This window comes from Callithrix jacchus, chromosome 20 (assembly GCF_049354715.1).
Source record: "Callithrix jacchus isolate 240 chromosome 20, calJac240_pri, whole genome shotgun sequence".
NCBI lineage: Eukaryota > Metazoa > Chordata > Mammalia > Primates > Cebidae > Callithrix > Callithrix jacchus.
Genome location: NC_133521.1, coordinates 16,484,089 through 16,499,890, shown reverse-complemented (window position 1 = coordinate 16,499,890; position 15,802 = coordinate 16,484,089). Strand labels below are relative to the sequence as shown.

Here is a 15,802-nt window from a genome sequence, read left to right as displayed (position 1 = left end):
AGGCAATGGAGTGAGACTCTGTCTAAAAAAAAAAAAAAAGGAATGCACAGAGTAGTGCCTGCCTCATAGGGTTATGGTGAATAAAGAAGACAATTAATGTAAAGGATTCAAGGCAGGGTTTGACACACAGTGAGTGCTCATTCAAGGTAAGTCATTATCATGGTCACCATCAAGTAGAGGCATTTACTTGTCCTTCCTTGTTTTAGGACTTTGGAATGAGAAACCGAATGACCAACTACTTACTAGCTGACCAGTGACATTGATGCAATTTGGTTACAGTGGCCTCATTGGCAAAGAGTAAGTCCTGTCTCCTTCTAGTCCTTTTCTCGGGCAGCTTGTGGTACATCTACCTTTCAGTCAGGTGGCTCTCTGCCATCCTTAAGCCAGAGACAGGTGATGCCGCCATGCAGGCCAATTTAGATATGGCAGGAAATGGGGTGACTTCCATAGGAACAGAGGTGGGTCCAGTGGCTTCCTGCTGTCACTATTCTGACTTTCCAGACCTCTGTCCACAGCCTCTGGGCATTCCTCACACCCACTGCTGCTCTCAGGACACCTGCAACTTCAGCAACACAGAGAACCACTGCCTGAGAGTGGGGACACCCCCTCTCCTCAGAGCCACAGAGGAAGGTTGGAATGAGGGTGTCTCTTTCTTTTTTCTTTTTTTTCTTTTTTTCGTGACGGAGTTTCGCTGTTGTTACCCAGACTGGAGTGCAATGGCACGATCTCGGCTCACTGCAACCTCCACCTCCTGGGTTCAAGCAATTCTCCTGCCTCAGCCTCCCAAGTAGCTGGGACTACAGGCGCACACCACCATGCCCAGCTAATTTTTGTATTTTTAGTAGAGACGGGGTTTCACCTTGTTGACCAGGATGGTCTCGATCTCTTGACCTTGTGATCCACCCGCCTCGGCCTCCCAAAGTGCTGGGATTATAGGCGTGAGCCACCGCACACGGCCGTCTCTTTCTTTTTTCTTCAATTGAGACAGGGTCTATGCTATGTTTCACAGGCTGGTCTGAAACTCCTGGGCTCGAGCAATCCTCCCGCTTTGGCCTCCCAAAGTGCTGGGACTATAGGCCAGGAGCTACTGCAGCTGGCAAGGGTGTCTGTTTCCTGTTCAGCTGTCAGAAGAGCAAAAGAAAAGAGGAGCTCAGGCCCGGCGCGGTGGCTCACACCTGTAATCCCAGCACTTTGGGAGGCCGAGGCGGGTGGATCACAAGGTCAGGAGATCGAAACCATCCTAGTCAACATGGTGAAACCCCGTCTCTACTAAAAATACAAAAAATTTAATGGGCATGATGGCGCATGCCTGTAGTCCCAGCTACTCGGGAGGCTGAGGCAGGAGAATTGCCGGAACCCAGGAGATGGAGGTTGCGGTGAGCCGAGATCATGTCACTGTGCTCCAGCTCTGGGTAACAAGACCGAAACTCCATCTCAAAAAAAAAAAAAAAAATTTTTTTTTGAGCCGGACGCGTTGGCTCATGCCTGTAATCCTAGCACTTTGGGAGGCCAAGGCGGGTGGATCAACTGAGATCAGGAGTTCGAGACCAGCCTGGCCAATATGGTGAAATCCCATCTCTACTAAAAACACAAAAATTAGCCAGGCTTGGTGGCAGACGCCTATAATCCAAGCTACTCAGGAGGCTGAGGCAGGAGAATTGCTTGAACCCAATAGGCAGAGGTTGCAAGGGGCCAAGATTTCACCACTGCACTCAGTCTGGGTGACAGGGCAAGACTTCATCTCAAAAAAAAAAAAAAAAAATTAGCTGGGCGTGGTGGCAGGCTCCTGTAATCCCAGCTACTAGGGAAACTGAGGCAGGAGACTCACCTCAACCCGGGAGGCAGAGGTTAGAGTGAACTGAGATCGTGCCATTGCACTCCAGCTTGGGCAACAAGAGTGAAATTTTGTCTTAAAAAAAAAACTTTTTTTGGGCGGGCACAGTGGCTCACGCCTGTAATCCCAGCACTTTGGGAGGCCGAGGTAGGTGGATCACGAGGTCAAGAGAGCGAGACCATCCTGGTCAACATGGTGAAACCCCGTCTCTACTAAAAATACAAAAAATTAGCTGGGCATGGTGGTGCGTTTCTGTAATCCCAGCTACTCAGGAGGCTGAGGCAGAAGAATTGCCTGAACCCAGGAGGCGGAGGTTGTGGTGAGCCGAGATCACGCCATTGCACTCCAGCCTGGGTAACAAGAGCGAAACTCTGTCTCAAAAAAAAAAAAAAACTTTTAAAAAAAAAGTTAGTGAGCGTGATGGTATGTGCCTGTAGTCCTAGCTGCTTGGGAGGCTGAAACTTGAGCCCAGGAGTTTGAGGTGGCAATGAGCTATGACTGTGCCACTGCGCTCCAGTCTGGGCAACAGAGCGAGACCCTGTCTCTAAAAAAAAGGAACAAAATTTGTGAGCTCTGATCCCTGCAGCATAATCAAGCCCACTGCTTTGGTGAAGCCAGCTGATGATACTTAGTAGCTCTCTCCTGGGTCGGGGAGGGCTGCAGCATCCCCCAGCTCCCTGTGGTATGGCATGGATGTGTCTCCTGGAGTCAGCTCCAAGACTGGCCTTCCCTCTAGGAAGCCACAGGGCACAAGCTCAGGTCCCACATGCTGTGCTGGCAGCTTCTATCATGTGGGATGTCGAGAAATTGAGAACTTGGTGTCAACTGGTGTTGGCCAGGAAGTACAGCAAGTTGTGTTTCACCTTCAACCACAGAAAGACTTTGGACTGATTCTTTTCTGCAGGTCCTAGAAGCCTGTGGCATGATTCAGGGCATTGGCCTCAACATTTACCACCTCTGCTTGCCCTGGTGGAAGGCATGTGGCTACCAGGGGCCTTACACTGCTGACATGAGCAACCTCTTCCAAAGATACCAGTTCAACGTGGCCACCTGGGTAAGTGGTTGGTGAGGTGGGATGTGGGATGGTGACGGCTGCATCCTATAATCTGGAGATAATTATTTTTATTTATTTATTATTATTATTTTTTTAGATGGAGTCTTGCTCTGTCACCCAGGCTGGAGTGCAGTGGCCTCAGCTCATTGCAACCTCCGCCTCCCAGGTTCAAGCGATTCTCCTGCTCAGCCTCCTAAGTAGCTGGGATCACGGGCACATGCCACCATGCCCAGCTAATTTTTGTATTTTTAATAAAGATGGATTTTACCATGTTGGTTAGGCTGGTCTTGAACTCCTGACTTTATGATACTCCCCCTTCAGCCTCCCAAAGTGCAGGGATTACAGGCAAGAACCACCACCCCCGGCCAGTCTGGAGATAATTTTTTTTTTTTTTGAGATGGAGTTTCGCTGTTGTTACCCAGACTGGAGTGCAATGGCCTCCCAAAGTGCTGGGATTATAGGCGTGAGCCACCACGCCCGGTCAGGAGATAATTATTACAGGTAATGCTTCTGTCTACCTTTGCAACTAGTCCAGTCCACCATCATCTCTTGCCTGGATTGTTACACTCTACCTCTAATTTGGAGATTCCCGATTCCACCCTTGTTCTCTTACAGTCTTTTCCTCTTGCAGCAGCCTTTACTTATTTATTTATTTATTTATTTATTTTTTTTTTGAGACGGAGTTTTGCTGTTGTTACCCAGGCTGGAGTGCAATGGTGAGATCTCCGCTCACCGCAACTGCCGCCTCCTGGGTTCAAGTGATTCTCCTGTCTCAGCCTCCTGAGTAGCTGGGACTACAGTTGCGTGCCACCACACCCAGCTAATTTTTGTATTTTTAGTAGAGATGGGGTTTTACCTTGTTGGCCAGGCGGGTCTCAAACTCCTGACTAGGTGATCTGCCCTCCTCAGCCTCCCAAAGTACTGGGATTACAGGCATGAGTCACTGTGCCAGTCCTATTTATTTATTTTTGAGACAAAGTCTGGCTCTATTGCCCAGGCTGGAGTGTAGTGGCATCGCATCAGCTCACTGCAACCCCCCACCTCCCAGACTCAAGCCATCCTCCAACCTCAGCCTCCTAAGCAGTTGGGACTACAGGCGTTTGTCACCCATGCTCAGCTAATTTTTGCATTTTCTGTAGAGACTGGGTTTTGACATGTTGCCCAGTCCACTCTCAAACTCCTGAGTTTAAGGGATCCACCCTCCTCAGCCTCCCAAAGTGCTGGGATTATAGGCATGAGCTACCACACCTGGCTGCAGCAGCCTTTTAAAACAAAGATCACTGGGTGCGGTGGCTCATGCCTAATCCTAGCACTTTGGTAGGCCGAGGTGGGTGGGTCACCTGAGGTCAGGAGTTAAAGTCCGGCCTGGCCATCATGGAGAAACCCCATCTTAAAAAAAAAAAAAAACAAAAAACAAAGATCAAGGACCAGGTGCTGGTGCTGTGGCTCGTGCCTGTAATCTTTGGGAGTCCGAGGTGGGTGAATCACGAGGTCAAGAGATCAAGACCATCCTAGCTAATATGGTGAAACCCTGTCTCTACTAAAAATACAAAAATTTACTGGGCATGGTGGTGCACACCTGTAGTCCCAGCTACTCAGGAGGCTAAGGCAGGAGAATCACTTGAACCCAGGTGGTAGAGGCTGCAGTGAGCTGAGATCACATTACTGCACTCCAGCCTGGTGACAGAGCAAGAATCCATCTCAAAAAAGAAAAAATGAAGATCATGCCATATTGTCCTGAGTACAAAACCCTCTATGGCTTCTCTCTCTTTTTTCTTAGCTATCTCCTACAGGAAGGATATTTTTTCTTTTATCTTTTTCTTTTCTTTTTTGAGACGGAGTTTCACTCTTGTTACCCAGGCTGGAGTGCAATGGCGCGATCTCGGCTCACTGCAACCTCTGCCTCCTAGGTTCAGGAAATTCTCCTGCCTCAGCCTCCTGAGTAGCTGGGATTACAGGCATGTCCACCATGACCAGCTAATTTTTTGTATTTTTAGTAGAAATGGGGTTTCACCATGTTGACCAGGATGGTCTTGATCTCTTGACCTCGTGATCCACCCGCCTCGGCCTCCCAAAGTGCTGGGATTACAGGCGTGAGCCACCGCACCTGGCCTTTTTTTTTTTTTAATAGACAGGATTTTGCTATGTTGTCCAGGCTGGACTTGAATTCCTGGGCTCAAGCAATCCTCCTGCCTCAGCCTCCTGAGTAGCTGGAACTACAAGCACATGCCACCACACCTATGGCTCCTCTTACTAAGATGAAAGCCTGTGTTCTCACATGGCCTACAGGGCCCCACATATTCTAGCTTCTCCCTGACTACATATTCCACCTGTCTCCTCCTCCAGCCTCACCTGCAGACTTGCCAAACCTCAACCTTGGGGCCTTGGCACTTTCTGGTCCCCTGCTTGAAACCCGCTGCCACCAGATATCTGCATGGCTTGTTTTCTCACTTCCTTCAGGTCTCTGCTGAAATCCTCTATCAGAGGGGACTGCTGTCTACCTCCCCACCCTCTCACTTCTTTCTGTTACTCCAGCACCTTTTCTCCTGCATCATGTTTCTTTTTTTGAGTTGGAGTCTCACTCTGTCGCCCAGGCTGGAGCGCAGTGGCACGATCTTGGCTCACTGCAACCTCTGTCTCCCAGGTGTTTGGAAAACTCTGCCCCTACCGCAAAATCTCTCTCTCTTTCCCTCCCCCACAAAGAGGCTCCCTTATCTCTCACTTTACATACCGGCCCTAGCCCTCCCGCTGCCCAGCTTCCCGCCCAGCAGTTCAAACTGACCAACAGTTGCCCACCACCTCGGCTTTTGGCTTCCCCACCCCCCAGCCCTTCAGCCCCCTATAAAACAACCCTGCCCCTCTGAGCGGCGCGGCCATTTTTCCTTTTCGTCCCGGCTGGTCCGCCCGGAGGCTCTTTCCTCTCAATAAAGCCTGAACTTAAGGAATTTCCTCTAGCCTGCGGTCCGGTTTTTTCCGAACGAGCTCAGTCTTCCCGCAGAGGGTAGGTCGGACAAATGGTGCCGGAAACCCGGGACGGGAGCTGAGGCCGTTGGCCCGGCCACGGCCCTGCTCCCCGACCTACCCAACACTGGCCCTGCCACCTCCACGTTCCGATTAAGGTAAGCCAAGTTTTTCTTGCTTTGCCTTCCCCCGCTTCCCGTCTCCTCTTCCTACGGCATGGTGCAGTTGCTCCCTCTCCGGCGTTCCGCACGGACTCCTTGCCTAGTCTCGGCCGAGCCAAGGTAGTCTTCCATTCCCGCTCCAGGAGCCTTCCGAGGGACAGCCGCCAGACGGGGGACGCCCCTCTGACCGCTTCCCTTTCCGTACTTAATTGTACTCCGGGGAATTTGCAACGAACGGGGACGCCTTTTCGTTGTATCTGCCCATCCGCGCCGGAGAGTCTGTAGCTGCGCCTGCCATGGGAAATTCGGAGTCCAAAATACCTCTGAGCACCCCCCTTGGGTGCTTGCTGCGAAATTTTACCAAATTGGGATATTCCCAAACCCTCAGAAAGAAAAAGCTTATTTTCCTGTCCCAGGTGGCTTGGCCCCAATACAAACTCAGTAACCAGTCACATTGGCCCCCGACTGGCACTTTTGATTTCAACACCCTCCGAGATCTCGACGATTTTTGTCGCCGTGCGGGCAAGGACAATGAAATTCCTTACGTCCAGGCTTTTTGGGACCTCCGTACCCACCCCAACCTATGTTCTTCCTGCTCCACCTACCAAATCCTCTTATCTCGAACCCCCCGTAAATCTTCCTCCACTACCTCTCCCCCTCCCTACTCCTCACCGGAGGATCTGCCTGAACATCTGTCCTCTCCTGCCAATCTCAGCAACCACTCGCCATCAACGGCACGCCCTTCCCCCACTCCCTCTGCACCTCCTACCTCAGAGGCCATGCCTCGCTCTCCCTCTACTCCCTCCGAGCCCCCTCCCTCAGAGGCTGCACTTCCTCTTGCCTCTCCGGTGGCGGCCCACACCCGCCCCCACCAGCCAGCTATCCTGGCCCCACTCCGAGAAGTAGCAGGTGCAGAAGGTTTAATCAGGGTCCATGTTCCTTTCTCACTCCAAGACCTGTCCCAAATTGAGACACGTTTAGGATCCTTCTCAGCCAACCCGTCCACATATATTAAAGAATTCCAATACCTCACTCAAACATAAGAAGCCCTAGTCCGGTACACTCGACTAGATCCAGCCTCCCAAAATGGGGCCACTGTATTAGCCTCCCATTTTATCTCCCAATCAGCACCCGACATAAGAAAGAAACTAAAGAAAGCAGAAGAGGGGCCAGAGACTCCCATCCAAGACCTGGTAAAAATGGCCTTTAAAGTATTCAATGCCAGGGAAGATGCGGCTGAGGCTGCCCGCCAAACTCGCATGAAGCAGAAGGCTGCCCTCCAGACCCAAGCCCTAGTGGCGGCTCTAAGGCCGGCAGGGAACCAGAAGCCCAAGGCCGAAACCCATGCCCCTCCAGGGGCATGTTTCAAATGTGGAAAGGAAGGACACTGGTCCCGAGCCTGTCCACAACCATGGCCACCAACTAAGCCTTGCCCTATCTGTCGGCTCCCGGGACACTGGAAGTCAGACTGCCCCAGCTTCCCCAGGGTGCCGGTTCCTCAAAACAGACACACTGGCGTTACGCAGCCGGCGGTCACCCTCAGTAGGGAGGAGCCTGCTTGCCAGGAGCCGACCTCCGAGGGAGCTCCGTTCCCCAGTCTACTAGGGCTGCTAGATGACTAGCGGGGCCCTGGCTTTCCGACTCCGGTTACCCTCGCCGAGCCTAGGGTCACAAGACATGGGGGCTACCTACTCCGCTCTTCCTTCTTATTCTGGCCATCTCACCCCTTCCCAGGTCTTAGTCATGGGAATCGATGGGACCCCAAGTATCCCCTACCAAACCCCACATTCCCTAGGCCGAAACGTCCCTAGCGATGGGACCCCAAGTATCCCCTACCAAACCCCACATTCCCTAGGCCGAAACGTCCCTAGCTGTAACAGAACTATACGGGTAACCACTAATATAACAGCCCCACGAGGAACGTTTTTCGGGTGTAACAAGACCTTAACAAAAACTCTCTACATTGGCCTTTCCTCATCTCTTTTATGCCTCCCAGTAACCCTAGTCCCTTGACTCACTATATATTCCCCAGCCGAATTCCAGATGCTGCAAACTCCCCATCGCTGCACCCGATGAGCTGCCTTCCTACCCATTGCCGTTGGAGTCTCCCTTGCTGGTTCAGCACTTGCAGCAGGATTAGGAGGAGGGGCACTAGTCCACTCTCACCTGGCCATAGCCCGACTGACCTCACAACTCCAAGCGGCTATTAATGACTCTACTGAGTCTTTAGCATCACTCCAATGACAGATCACCTCAGTTGCCCAAGTTGCCTTGCAGAACCGAAGAGCCCTGGACCTGCTCACTGCTGAACGAGGAGGGACCTGTATCTTCCTACAAGAAGAGTGCTGTTACTACATCAATGAATCCGGCCTAGTAGAAACCCGAATCGAGAGCCTCCAGAAACTCAAAACTAACCTGTAGAGTCAGAAGTTCTCGGCTGAAGCCACAGCGTGGTGGTCTTCCTCTATGTATACCCTCTTGTCACCATTGCTTGGGCCCCTAATAGCCGTTTGCCTAATCTTACTTATTGCTCCTTGCTTTCTCCAGTTCCTACAGCGGCTCTTTCAAGAACTGACTGGAGTCACCATCCACCAGATGCTGCTCCAACCCCACCCTGAACGAGTGCAAGAAACAGACCTCTCCCCAAACCTCCAGGCTCCTTAGGAAAAGAAACCTCTTCAGAACCCTCCGTCGACCCTTGTCAGCAGGAAGTAGCCAGAGAGACAACCGACGCCCCTGACCCCCTCTTTTTCTTTTCTTTAAGGAGTCGGGAATGTTTGGAAAACTCTGCCCCTACCGCAAAATCTCTCTCTCTTTCCCTCCCCCACAAAGAGGCTCCCTTATCTCTCACTTTACATACCGGCCCTAGCCCTCCCGCCGCCCAGCTTCCCGCCCAGCAGTTCAAACTGACCAACAGTTGCCCACCACCTCGGCTTTTGGCTTCCCCACCCCCCAGCCCTTCAGCCCCCTATAAAACAACCCTGCCCCTCTGAGCGGCGCGGCCATTTTTCCTTTTCGTCCCGGCTGGTCCCCCCGGAGGCTCTTTCCTCTCAATAAAGCCTGAACTTAAGGAATTTCCTCTAGCCTGCGGTCCGGTTTTTTCCGAACGAGCTCAGTCTTCCCGCAGAGGGTAGGTCGGACACCAGGTTCAAGTGATTCTCCTGCCTCAGCCTCCCAAGTAGCTGGGACTACAGGCGCAAGCCACCACATCTGGCTAATTTTTTATATTTGCAGTAGAGACCGGGTTTCACCTTGCTAGCCAGGATGGCCTCAATCTCCTGATCTCGTGATCCTCCCACCTCGGCCTCCCAAAGTGCTAGGATTACAGGCATGAGCCACCTTGCCCGGCCCCTTCATCATTTTTTTGTAGCAATTTTATTGCCTGGCATTATTTATTCATTCTTGTTCATTCCCCTCTATGCACTCCTCATTTAAAGGCAAGCTCAATTAATGCAGTTTTGCTGCTGTAATTCCCAATACTTGGCACATAGGAAGTACTAACACCTTTTTGTTGAATGAGTAATTCAATAAACTTTCTCTATGGGCTGGGCGTGGTGGCTCACACCTGTAACCTCAACACTTTGGGAGGCCAAGGCAGGCGGATCATCTGAGGTCAGGAGTAAAAGACCAACCTGGCCAACATGGTGAAACCCCGTTTCTACTAAAAATACAAAAATTAGCCGGGCGTGGTGGCATGCACCTTTAATCCCAGCTACTCAGGAGGCTGAGGCAGGAGAATCCCTTGAACCCAGAGGTGGAGGTTGCAGTGAGCTGAGATCATGCCACTGCACTACAGCCTGGGTGCCAGAGTGAGACTTTGTCTCAACAACAACGACAACAACAAAAACTCCCTCTACACTAGACACTGAGTATTTTACATACTTTATGTTATTTAACCCTCATGAAGATCCTCTACCCTGTGTCCTGCTCTCATCTCGTTTCACAGATGAAAGAACTGAAGCTCAGAGAGGCAGTGTCCTCGTGCAAGGTTACCTAAGGTAGAGCTGGAATGTGAACCTCAGGAGCCCGACACTTTTATTTATTATTTACTCATTTATTTTCCTTTTTTTTTTTTGTAGAGCTGGGTCTCCGTATGTTGACCAGGCTGGTCTGGAATTCCTGAGGTCAAGCAATTTTCTTGCTTCTGCCTCCCAAAGTGCTGGGTGCTGGGATTATAGGTATGAGCCACTACATTTGCCCGCCCCCCCTTTTTTTTTTCTGAGACAGGGTCTCACTCTGTTGCCCAGGCTGGAGTGGAGCAGTGTAATCATAGCTCACTGCAGCCTCAAAACTCCTGGGCTCAAGGGATCCCCCTGCCCCAGCCTCCTGAGTAGCTGGGACTATAGGCACACGCTACTATGTCCATCTAATTAGGAGTGTACTCCTGAGCCCAGACTGTAGTACTCGAGACCCCCTATTCTGGCTTCGCTGGAAGCATCCTCGGGGCCAGTTTTCAGCTGGGTGCTTTCCGTGCTGGGGTAGCCTTGGACTGGGGACAGCACAGTCTTGAACCTGAAGGCTGGGCATGGTGGCTCAGGCCTGTAATCCAAGCACTTTGGAGGCCAAGGTGGGTGGATCACCTGAGGTCAGCAGTTCAAGACCAGCCTGACCAATATGATGAAAACCCGTCTTAAAAAAAAAAAAAGGGAACCTGAACGGGATCAAGGTGTTGGGGTACTCAGGTGATGGAAATGAGGAACAAGCAGCACTTCCCCAGGGTCCCCTATCCAGGGCAGGTACACCCTGGCCTCTACCTCTTAGGAATATTGATTGGCAATGGAGGCAGAGAGGAAGGCATGCAGAAGGGCCTGGCTACCTCTTCTCTTTCCACCTCAGCTTTCCTGGGTTACTCTCCCTGAGAACTTTCATTTGGAGTACAGTGTGGACCAGGGGCTGCTGTGGGACTCAGACCAGTTCCAAGTGGAAAGGATTTAGAGATCATCCTAGCCGTTTTACAGAAAGATTCTGAGACCGACTGGGCCTGGTGGCTCACGCCTATAATCCCAGCACTTTGGGAGGCTGAGGCCGGTGGATCATAAGGTCGGGAGATCGAGACCATCCTGGCTAACACGGTGAAACCCTGTCTCTATAAAAAATAATAATAATAAATAAAAATTTAAAAAAAGATTCTGCAACTTAGAGAGGAAGAAAGACTTAGTCTATATGGGAAGGTCACAAGCAAAAGTGTAATTGCCTTGTGGGTTCTTCCTGCCTGCTACACAAACAAAACCAGTTCACCGAGACTGTGATCGTGCAGTAGAGAGTTTTATTAACTCAAGGCTGGCCATGCTGTAGATGGAGTTATTACACAACTCAGTGTCTCTGAAAAGTCAGAAGCTAGGCTTTTTTTTTTTTTTTTTTTTGTAGAGACAGGCTTTCACCAAGTTAGCCAGGCTGCTCTTGAACTCCTGACCTCAGGTGATCTGCCTGCCTCAGTCTCCCAAAGTGCTGGGATTACAGGCATGACCTACTGCGCCCAGCTGATGCTAGGCTTTTTATGGACAATTTGGTGGGCAGGGGACCGGGTTGGAGATGAAATCACAGAGATACGGACAATGGTCCTCCTGCACTGAGTTTGCCTCCAGGTGGGGCCACAGGACTGGCTGAGTTGTGAGTCACAGGTGGGGGCAGGATCAGCTGGTTGCCAGAAAATCTGGGGGAAAAAAATCTCAAAAGACAAATCTCCGCCAGGCGAAGTGGCTCACGCCTGTAATCCCAGCACTTTGGGAGGCTGAGGCGGGTGGATCACCTGAGGTCGGGAGTTCAAGACCAGCCACACCAACATAGAGAAACCCCATCTCTACTAAAAATACAAAACTAGCTGGGTGTGGTGACACATGCCTGTAATCCCAGCTACTTGGGAGGCTGAGGCAGGATAATCACTTGAACCTGGAAGACGGAGGTTGTGGTGAGCAGAGATCTCACCATTGCACTCCAGCCTGGGCAACAAGCTGGAAACTCCATCTCAAAAAAAAAAAAAAAAAAAAAACCAAATCTTAAATTCTACAGGTAACATTATCTGTAGGAGCAAGAGGAAGTCACAAATCCTGTTGCCTCTGGCCACCCGACTGCTGAGCATAAGGGATTATAGAAACTACGCCTACATTTAGCAGAATTCCAGCCCATCCCATATTCCTAATCTTGTGGCCTTTCATTAGTTCTTTTTGCTTTTCATGTTTTTTGGTGTGTTTTTTTTTGTTTGGTTTTGAGACAAAGTTCTGCTCTGTCACCTAGGCTGAAGTGCAACGGCTATGACAGTTCACTACAGCTTCAACGTTCCAGCCTCAAACCATCCTCCCATCCCGGCCCCCCACCTTGCTGGGACTACAGGTGTGTACCACCACATACAGCTAATTTTTTATTTAAAGTTTCTTTCTTTTTTTTTTTTTTTGAAACGGAGTTTTACTTGGAAGCCAGATTGGAGTGCAGTGGCATAATTTCTGCTCACTGCAACATCTGCCTCCTGAGTAGCTGGGATTACAGGCATGCGCCATCAAGCCCAGGTAATTTTTGTATTTTTAGTAGAGATGAGGTTTCTCCATGTTGGCCAGGCTGGTCTTGAACTCCTGACCTCAGGTGATCTGCCTGCCTCAGCCTCCCAAAGTGCTGGGATTATAGGTGTGAGCCACCACACCCAGCCTAAAAAAGTTTTTCTGAGACAGGGTCTCACTTTACAACCTAGACTGGAATGCAATGGCACAATCATGGCTCACTGCAGCCTCAATCTCTTAGGCTCAAGCAATCCTCCCACCTCAACCTCCTGAGTAGCTAGAAGAACAGGCAGGCACCACTGTGCCTGGTTTTTAAAATTTTTTTTCACAGAAATGAGTTCTTGCTATGTTGCCCAAGCCGGTCTTGAACTCCTGGGCTCAAGTGATCCTCCCACCCCAGCCTCCCAAAGTGTTGGGATTACTGGCATGAACTATGGCATCTGACCCTTAGGTGATTCTTTTTTTGAGACAGAGTTGCTCCGTTGCCTAGGCTGGCGCGCAGTGGAGCGATCTTGGCTCACTGCAACCTCTGCCTCCTGGGTTCAAGCGATTCTCCTTCCTCAGCCTCCTGAATAGCTGAGATTACAGGCGCCACCACACCCCGTAGAGATGGGGTTTCTCCATGTTGGTCAGGCTGGTCTCGAACTCCCAACCTTAGGTGATCTGCTCACCTCGGCCTCCCAAAGTGCTGGGATTATAGGCATGAGCTACTGTGCCTGTCCCTTTTGTCTCTTATCTATGGATGACCCTGACCTGGAAGCCCCCACTTTGAGCTGTCCCATCTTTCCAGATGGAACCAAAATACATCTTTTTTTTTTTTTTTCACTAGAAAAAAACACAGAGCTTTATTATTCTCAACACCAGCAACAGCGGTCTCTGCAGGACAGGGAGTGAGTTCTGTTGACTTGTAGGGATAGGTGGCTCCTACTTGCCTGTGATGAGCAGGTTCCACAGGACCACAATGACTGAGTCCCCTCGCAGGAACATCTTGGAGATGTAGCGGTCTTTGTTGACTGGCTTGGACTTCTTCTTGCCCTTGCCGCTCTTGGGTACCTCAGTCCACATCTCCTTCACGTTCTCCAGCACCATGTTGCAGTGCCTATCTAAGGCCCTCACACCGCCCAGGAGTTTCTTATTGTTGTGGCAGTTGATGAGCACTTGGGTGTTGTTCTTGACTGAGTGAGTACAGAGAGTGGACCCCTGTTAAATTCCTTCTCCTAGCCGGGCGCGGTGGCTCATGCCTGTAATCCCAGCACTTTGGGAGGCCGAGGCAGGTGAATCACCAGGTCAAGAGATCGAGACCATCCTGGTCAACATGGTGAAACCCCGTCTCTACTAAAAATACAAAAAATTAGCTGGGCACGGTGGTGCGTGCGTGTAATCCCAGCTACTCAGGAGGCTGAGGCAGGAAAATTGCCTGAAACCAGGAGGCAGAAGCCAGCCTGGGTAACAAGAGCAAAACTCCATCTCAAAAAAAAAAAAAAATTCCTCCTTTAGCTTCTGCAGCTCCTCTGTGGTCATCTCACTCTTGGGCTTGTTGCGGAAGCTCATGTTAGTCACTAAGTTCTTGGTTCACTCCCATTTCCTCTGCGTTGCTGCTGCCTCTTTTTCTTTTTTTCTTCTTTTTTTTTGAGGTGGAGTTTCACTCTTGTTACCCAGGCTGGAGTGCAATGGCACGATCTCGGCTCACTGCAACTTCTGCCTCCTAGGTTCAGGCAATTCTCCTGCCTCAGCCTCCTGCGTAGCTGGGATTACAGGCGCACACCACCATGCCCAGCTAATTTTTTTTGTATTTTTAGTAGAGACGGGGTGTCACCATGTTGACCAGGATGGTCTCTATCTCTTGACCTTGTAATCCACCCGCCTCGGCCTCCCAAAAGGCGTGAGCCACCGCACCTGGCCTTTTTTTTTTTTTTTTTTTTAATAGAGACAGCGTTTCACCATGTTGGTCAGACTGGTCTTGAACTCCTGACCTCGTGATCCGCTCGCCTGGGCCTCCAAAACTGCGGGGATTACAGGCATGAGCCACTGCTCCCGGCCACCAAAGTACATCTTACACATATTGATCGATGCCTTATGTCTCCCTAAAATATATAAAACCAAGCTGTGCCCCAGCCATCTTGAGGTCATGTTGCCAGTATCTCCTGAGGCTGTGTCATGGGTGCGTCCTTAACCTTGGCAAAATAAACTTTCTAAATTGATTGAGACCTGTCTCAGATAGTTTTGGGTTAATAAGGGAGAGACCAATGTCGCAGTTGGAGAGAACTTGGAGGTGAAGGTGTGGGGAGCCCAAGGCTCCAGGAAAAGGGTGTGGGAAAGAGCTGTGATCCTGGGAGGAGTGGGTAGGCCCATGTCTACTAACAACTCTGTGCTGGTTGGGAGGCAGAGTCGACAAGGGATCCTGGGAATCCCAGTTTCCAGTTTCCCTGATACCCAGAGTAGACATGGCCATCCTCAGTTGCTTCTCCATGCAGCCTCCCTCTGCTACCGACAGCTGACTTGGAGGCTGCATAGAGAAGCATCTGCCGTAGGGGAGCATCTAGAGGAGGAGGGCTGGGAAGATGATCAAAGAAGTACTTTTTCCTTCTCATTGGTGTCCAAAAGGAGACTTTGTCCCTTCAACTATCGGAAGGTGGGCTCCACCCAGATCACAAACAAGAGATAACTTCTTTCCCAAAGAGCTTCATTAGCATTTGAATGTGTGCTAATCTCTTCATCTTAAAAAAATAAAAAACCCTCTCCTCCAGCTATAGCTCTGCTTCCCTTTCCCAGACTCACAGGCCACTTCCATCTGGCTTTGGTCCCCCTCAATCCACAGAAAGGACTTTCTCTAAGGTCACTGTGGCCAAGCTGAGTTCTCACACAGCCCGAGGACCTTGTCAATCCCCTCCTTGCTTGGCTGCTCAAAAACACTGAGCTTCTCAGTTCTCTTAGCCTCCAGTAGCCCTCAGGCCTCTTGGGCTGGGCTGCTCTTCCACGCCTCTTTGCCAGAGGCTCTTCCACACTTAACCTTGAGCTCCAACAGGACTCTTTTCAGGCCCTGGCTTCTACTACCTGCAAACTCCGGAAGGGGAGCAGCTCTACCAGCCTGGCCTGTCAATAACCTCATCCCCTGTTTCCAGAGCCCCTCAGAGTGTTAGCTCCTTGTGGGGTCACTGGACATCTCCATTTGGGTGAATCCCAACTACCTCCAACACCTGCACTAAAGTCACCATCTCTTCTTCCAAACTTCCCCAGTTCTCCTTGTCTCATTGGGAGAAAGGCACCCAGGAGCAGGCAATCTTTTTTTTTTTTTTTTTTT

General features: G+C 50.6%; 1 long non-coding RNA gene and 1 pseudogene across 1 annotated transcript; one reads left to right on the top strand and one right to left on the bottom strand.

Moving 5' to 3' along the window:
- The first annotated feature begins 5,757 nt into the window (after positions 1 to 5,757).
- LOC144580553 (uncharacterized) lies at positions 5,758 to 9,080 on the top strand. Its single transcript, XR_013530244.1, has 2 exons — positions 5,758 to 6,007; positions 8,043 to 9,080. It is a non-coding gene; the product is annotated as an uncharacterized LOC144580553 (long non-coding RNA).
- A 4,262-nt stretch (positions 9,081 to 13,342) lies between these two features.
- Positions 13,343 to 14,052, bottom strand: LOC100405087 (small nuclear ribonucleoprotein Sm D2-like; annotated as a pseudogene).
- Between the last annotated feature and the right edge of the window lie 1,750 nt (positions 14,053 to 15,802).